Genomic DNA, 7,030 nt, shown 5'->3' with positions numbered 1-7,030 from the left:
GGGGGGGGGGGGGGGGGGGGCACTGTCCCCAGACCACAAGCACCAGCACACAGGCCAGGCTGACCAACAGGCCATGGACATGCAAACAGGTGGACTCCACACCTGTTCTTCATCTGACTGTCAGCACAAGGTGCGCTCTGACAGGAAACACGACAGAACCCAAAGCTGCAGCTGGAAAGGAGCCAGGGCCAACCGTGGGGGTCAGTGAGGGCACGCACTATTTATATCTACCCACCAGCGCTGCTCAAACTGTAGCCTGGCCCCACCTCCCATCCACCTCCCCCAAGCCTCGCTGATCCCCTGGGGAACTAGCAGAGGAGGCAGCAGTAATCCACCTGTGCCCTGCCAGCTGAGCCTCAGATGTAGGTGCACAGGAGGCAGGAGCCCAGGAGAAGCCTCTGAGGGGGGAGACCCCGGAGTCTGTGGTGGGCTGCGTCGGTGTGCAGGGGTCCATCTGCACACAGGTCCCTGCATGTGCACAGGCCCATGCGTGTGTTCAAAGAGATGAGGGATGAGCTGCTAAGGCCAAGGGTGGGCTAAGGATCCCCAGATTGGAGGAGGGACTCAAGGCTCCACAAGTGGACCCAGAACATACGTAGTTCCTCCTCCACAACTTAGAGACGTTGGAATCTGTCCCTGACATTCTGCCTCCAGAATTCTCTCACCTTGGGGCAGTCCTGCAACCCCTCACCCTCAGGACCCCACTCTGTCCTGATCAGAACCCCCGATCAGTCTCCTCTGACACCCCCTCAGCTGCCCTCCCCTGATGTGTGCAGGAGCACTCACCCTGGAGCCCCGCAGTCCTCCCCGAGGGCACTGTGCCTGGCAGGACATCTAGGACAGCCCTGCCCATGCCATGTGTCTGAGTGGGGCCAGAGCCCGATGGCAGAGGGTCACAAAGGACCCAGGCCCTGGCCTCCTATACTCCCTGAATGGCCAGAGGGGCTGGAACAGCCTTTGGGGTCACCTCAAACATCACCTCCCTGAATGGCTCTCACTTCCTGGAGAAGCAATTACTTTCATACCCCACCGTGGACACCTCGCCTGCCTTGCTCCATCTCCTCCAGGCAGGCAGGAAGCTGTCTGCTCTATTCATGGCCAGAGGAGAAATTTCTTTGGGGTCCTGGCTTTGGACAAAGCTGTGTTTACTCGAATGGGTTGGTTTTTTCTCATGGACCCTGTAATTCTCATATCAAACCGGCTTCCTTCTTTACTTGGGCCACTAGGAAGCCCCTGGCCAGGCCATGGCTGTTCCCCGTCCCCCCTGCATCCCTCTGTTCTCCACAACCTTCCTCAAACCCCTTGAGGAAGTGTAACCAATAAGCAACTGATTCACAAAGCCCTCCCCACCCCAGAATCTCTGCAGGCTATGGTCTGCAACAGGCCCCTTGGCGGGCAGCTCCTGCCTCTGCACAGACCCCCACCCTGCACTGCAGTGCTCAGTTCTTGCCTGGTCCCTGGGGACCCCACATGCCCATGTGCCCTCCTCACCAGCCACTGGGAGAGGAGCCACTCACAGGCTAGCTGGAGAGGACAGCAGGGACCTGGGAAGAAGTCGCTGCCTGCCTGGCACAGGAGGCTGGGCAGTACCAGGGGGATGTGTGGGGGCCCAAGGGAGGGCTGTAGGAGAAGGAGCCAGGTGACCCCAGGCCTCTCCAAGACGAGGGTGAGCAGGCTGGGGAGAAGACAGGAAGACTGCATAAGCCCCTCAGGACCACAGGCAGGGTGGGCAAAGCCGGGAGGAGGGGATCCCCACCATGGCAGACTCCTCTCTGGGCTCAGCTGCCCATCTAGGGGAGAGGAGGACGCAGTCTGGGAATTCCCCAGATGAGCAGCTGAGATGCCCGTGACTCCAAGGCTGCACAGACCCAGAGCACCAGAACAGGCCCTGGACGCTCAGACACCCACCAGCCGTGGGGCAGGAAAGGGCCTGAGCTGGAGGACCCGCCCCTCAGCACCCAGTACCCTTCCCCCAGCCCTGCTCCCTTGCTCTCGCTCGCCTGGGCCCAAAGTCCACTCGGCGGCGCCAGCAGGACGGGAGTGGGGGTGGGCGTCCCAGCGCCTCAGCCTTGTGCCCAGGCTGGCCCTCCTAGCCGGGCCCTGCTCACCAGACTCCCCGCGTCACCGCTGCGACCCAGGCTCTGCTAGGCTGTGGCTTCAGCTTTTGGCTCCGGCCTGGCCAGGCCGTGGCTAGAGGGGAATGAATGGAATGTTCCCTGAGCCCAGGGAGGGAGCAAAGGCGGGCGGGGGCGGGGCCGGGGGCGGGGCGGAACCTGAGCCTCTTGAGCCCAGGGTACCCCTGGGAGCGCTCTCATTTGTCCCAGATGGACCAGAGCTGAGGCCCCTCTGCCAGTTGGTTGGCAAGCACACAGCCAGGACTTGAACCCAGAGCTGGCCTAGTGGGGGAACTCTCAGGCACCTCCCCCTTCTGAAAAAGCTCTGCTCTGACCCTGGCTCTCCCACAGCCCTGCTACCTCACAGCCTTGTCAGGACCTGGACTGGGACGGACCGGGACCCACGAGGGTGGTAGGAGTCACAGTGCATAAAAAGAATGCTCTAGTCTTCCTCTGCTTCGTATCACTTGACTGAGTCCCCTCCTCGCCCCAGGGGCCCCACGGCTGGCAGACCATAAGTGCTCAATGAAAACCATGTGTGCGGTCAAGGCCACTGTGCTGCTGCCCGGGCTCCCTGCCCCAGGGCCCCCCGGCAGGGGGGGTGGGGGTGGGCAAAGTGAGGTTCAGATCCCAGTGCTCTAGGGCCCTGTGCTGAGCCCGGGCCATCCGGGGGGCAGGCGGGACGGGGTCCCACCCCACAGGCAGCAGCTCCCCTCCACATCCTGGACAAACAAAGCCTCAGGTGACATGGCTGGCAGGTCCAGGAGTGAAGGGTGACCCACCTGACCAGGCAGAGCACAGGCCGGCAGTGTGGGAGGCGCCGGGCAGAGCCAGCAAAGCTTCCTGCCGCTGGTGTTCCTGGAATGGGCGCTTCCTGTTTTGAAGGCAGCCCAGGACCCCTGCTCACCGGGCCAGCGGGGATTTCCTCAGGGGCATCAGACAGCCTTCTTCCTGGCTCAAGTCCGGAGGTGCACTTCCAAGAAGTCGCACAAACTCCGGCCCGCTGCTGGCCCGGAAAGTGTCTGGACAGGCACCGCCTCCCCCCAAGCCCAAATTCCCAGCCCTAATGTTCCAGGACCCAGCGCTCTGGCACCCAAACACCGCCCAGTCTCACTGCAGAGCCACCCCTCCCAAGCAAACCTGACCTCAGAGAACTGGGGGGGCTTGGCAGCAGGCCCCATGGGCAGGGTGCCTGGGTTTGGGCAGACATGCGCACACTGGGCCCGGCTGGACCAGAGCCTCGAGAACACCACACACCATAACTGGAAGGGCACCTCCAGCCTCACTGTCCACGTGGCTGTAGCCCCCCGCTGCCTTCCCCACACAGGGCCCAGCCCCCACTCACCAAAGCTCCAGTACTCCAGCTCAGTCTCCTCTCCAGGCCTGCATTGAGATTCTCTAGGAAGCAAAGGAGAGATAGTGGTCTCACCATGAGCCTGGCCTGCCCCCACCTGTCTCCTCTGCTCATGTCTGGGGAGTGGGCAGCAGCCCATGGGACCCCATCCGGCCTCTGCCATCCTGGAGCAGAAGACCCCCAACCTCTTCTGCCTCCCCTACCTGCACCCAACATAGCCTCTCCCTCAGACGCCAGCCTTCAAGCCCCTCACCCAGCACCACACTGCATACACATCCACTTGGTCTTTCCAGAATACAAGCCTGACACACTCCTCTCTCCTCTGCTCAAAAAGGCAACAGCTTCTTTTCATCATAAGTATATTGGTGCTATCTGCCTTTTTAAACTAGGTACATACATTACTTTGATTGAAACAAAAATTCTTTTCTGAAAGAGATGCATACCCATGACTCCGTAATTCTACTTACTAGCTGTGTGACCTTGGGCAAGTTACTTAACTTCTCTGTGCCTCATTTCCCCATCTGTGAAATGGAGACAGTCATAGTGAGCTCCCCAAGGATTTGTAAGGATTAAACTTTCATGGCCAGCCTCCAGGAGCCTGCTACACTGTAGCACTCAGCCATGCTGCTATTGTGTCTTCCCATTCTGGATAAACATCCCTGGTGCCTCCAGGGAGGACCTACCCAAGGATACTTCTCAGCCAGGTTTACTAGAGTAAACATTTGGCAACCACCTAGCATCGGACAGGAAGACCCTGAAAACCACCAGGCCAGTGCAGGTCGGTGGTCCGTGCCCACCCCACCGGAGCCAAGACCTGTCGGGCACGGCTGTGGCACAGGATTCCAGGGATCTCCATGGGCATCCATGTGGACACACAGGAGTTCAACTGTTGAGAAGTTCTAGAAGGCTTCATCCAAATTGAAAATAGTGGTGAAGCCTAGGGGGCAGGGAGGAGGGGGCTGGGATAACAAAGTAACTTCATTTCCCGATTTTTTGAAAATTTTTTATAAGAAGGTATTCAGCATTACTTGACTAAACAAAAAGAGGTATATGTAACAATAAAAACTGTCTCCCCCAGCCCCTCCCTCCAGCTCCACTCTGCCTCAGGACATGGCCTTCCATGCCCTGAGTGACCCCCTCCAACCATCTCTCCTGGCCTATCCAAGCCCTCCCCACATCCAAAGTTCAGCCACTGAACCCTGCTCTGGCCACAGCCACAGCCACGGCCTATGGACTCCCAGCCTGGCTGCCTCCCCCAGCCTCGTGCCTCCAGCACCTCCTCTACCAGGAGCAGGCCCTGCCCCCCCATCCCACAGGGTGCTCCACATGCCCTGCACAGTACACTCCCTCCACACACGGTCACCAGTCGCCCAGGTCCCTGGAGAGTAGGACCCAGAGTGGGTCCCAGGGAGGCGGGCAGGGTGAGGCAGGCGGGGAGGTAGGCCCTACACTTGTGCATACAGGCAGCACTTCCCTGTGGCAGGAAAGTCCGCTGGTGTCCTCAGCCGTGGCTGAGCAGGGAAGGGTTAACCTGGACACGGGGCTCGGGGCTCAGGGTACTGGGGAGCAAGGGGTGTCCATTTGCCCTAGGTGCTCAACACGGCCTTTGTGAAAGGAGCAATGCCCACTCCACAGGCAAACCCAGGTGCCGAGCCCACAGCACACGGATGGCACAGGGCCTGCAGATCTGCCAGCTTGGAGGGACATCATGCCGGCCACCCGTGCCCGTGCCCACTCCCTCAGCCTCCTGCAACCCGTGAGCTTCTCCCTGTGGCACACCCCCAGCCCCTAGCCCCAGCCCTCCAGGGGTCTAGGCAAGGGGGGTGTGTGTGTGCATGTGTGTCTGCTGCAGGCAAGGCCAAGGGAGGCCAGCCTCTTCCAAAAGACACTTCCTTTACGAGCCCACACATGCCCGTCCACTCAGCCCCCATGGCCACAGCCCCCCCCCGCCCCCAGCCCCAGGGACATGCCCTGAGTGATCCACTGACCAGGCTGGGCTCATCTCTCAAACGCTCCCAGAGGCAGCCCATGGATTTGTCCTCCCAACATTGGGCTCCTTCAGCCAATGCTTCCTGCAAGATGAAACCTGGACAGCCCCCCCTCCCCAGCCACCATGTCCTGCGGCCTTTCCTAACCCAAGGGTGCTTCCTCTCTCAACCACCCAGTCCTGGCCCCCAGCTTCTCCCACCTTGCCCTTCCCACCCCCAACAGCCAGGCTTTATCTCCTGCTCTTAGGAAAGTTATTCCCACTACCCTCAGAAGACTACCCACCTGAGTGCCCACAGGGCCCTGAGGCCATGGCTGATGCACCAGCCCACAACACACACCCTGTGCTGCTGCACGGAGGGCTCTCAAGGGCAGAACTCTGGAGCCAAACTATTGGGTTCAAGCCCCAACTCTGTCGCTTTCTACCTGGGTTATGTGGGTTATCTACAAAGCTCCTCTGTGCCTCAGTTTCCCCATGTGTAACACAGGGGTAATAACAGCACTGGCCTCAGGGGCTGCCATGGTATGTGCCTGTCAGCATGTGGAAATCCTTTCGACTGCAGTGGAGGAGGTATTCCTCCTACCATCATGACATCACCATGTCTCTACTTTTGCTGTTCCCCCTGGAAAACTCCTACCCATCCCTCAGAGCCCTGACACATCCATCCTAACCCAGCACTACAGGCTGCCACTCATCCTCTATGGTCTTCACAGACAGGCAAGGTCTGAACACAGGATCTGGCCGGGCGGGCACCTTAGGTCTGAGTCCAGTGGCCCAGGAAGGGGGCGACACATTGCGAGGGAGTCAAAAGCACACACGCTCCCTGAAGCTGGTCCCCAAGCTTCACACACACAGTGGTGTCTCCCTCCCAGCCACAGTGCTGATGGGGACAGGCGGCTCCCCAGGACTCCAGGCCCCTCCTCCACACCCCAGACTAAGTGGGGAGCAGTAGGAACCCCTTGTCAGTTGGGTCCCCTTTGGCTTCCCTCCTCAGGTTCCACCTTCCTCTGGCCAGGAGCCACCAGGAAAAGGTACACAGGAGGCGCCTAGAGAGGAGGGCAGAGCCTCACTCCAGATCAGGCCGCAGGCTGAGGGCTATCCATTCCTCCTCCCCAGGCCTCCATCCCACCTGGGGGAGGGTTCTGGGGTGTGGGCTAGGGTTGGGGGTTCTTTCCATGTCTGTCACTGTTTTCAAGCAAACACAGATTGAGTAATTTCTTAACACAAGTATCAAAACGATATGGAGCAGCCAAGCCCAGTGGAGGAGGGGCCGGCTGGGGGGCGCCCTCGGCCAGGCCAGCCAGCCTGTGGGCTCAGGAAGGGGACCAAGATGGGACTGGCACAAGACAAGGGGGACAGAAGAAGCGACCAGGGACAGGATGGGGACACAGGCACGGGCAGGCACGGAGAAAGGGACGACTCAGGCAAAGGCTCAGGCCCAGGTGGGGACAAGTCCAGATGGGGGGGCGGGGTCCTAGCACTATGTGGAGGGCACTATGGACCCTCAAAGCGGTAGGGGGCGGGCGGGGTAGCCAACCCCCGATAAAGAGGGCGGGGTCGCGCCCCCTCCCCCCC

General features: G+C 60.3%; 1 protein-coding gene across 9 annotated transcripts in view; it reads right to left on the bottom strand.

The window, feature by feature from the left end:
* Window positions 1-7,030, bottom strand: part of PLXNB2 (plexin B2) — a 31,247-nt gene that overhangs the window by 15,431 nt on the left and 8,786 nt on the right. For 3 of the 9 annotated variants that reach the window (XM_046646419.1, XM_046646423.1, XM_046646422.1), the window contains exon 2: window positions 3,460-3,512. The gene's annotated coding sequence lies outside the window, so the exon portion shown is untranslated. Of the gene's footprint in view, window positions 1-1,517; window positions 1,676-2,000; window positions 2,021-2,108; window positions 2,191-2,896; window positions 3,424-3,459; window positions 3,513-3,935; window positions 3,990-7,030 lie in introns of those variants that run through there. The other 6 variants (XM_046646416.1, XM_046646418.1, XM_046646414.1 and 3 more) reach the window with 6 other exon arrangements.

The sequence above is a fragment of the Equus quagga genome, chromosome 19 (assembly GCF_021613505.1).
Source record: "Equus quagga isolate Etosha38 chromosome 19, UCLA_HA_Equagga_1.0, whole genome shotgun sequence".
Taxonomy (NCBI): Eukaryota; Metazoa; Chordata; class Mammalia; order Perissodactyla; family Equidae; genus Equus; species Equus quagga.
This window is presented reverse-complemented; position numbering and strand designations above follow the sequence as displayed.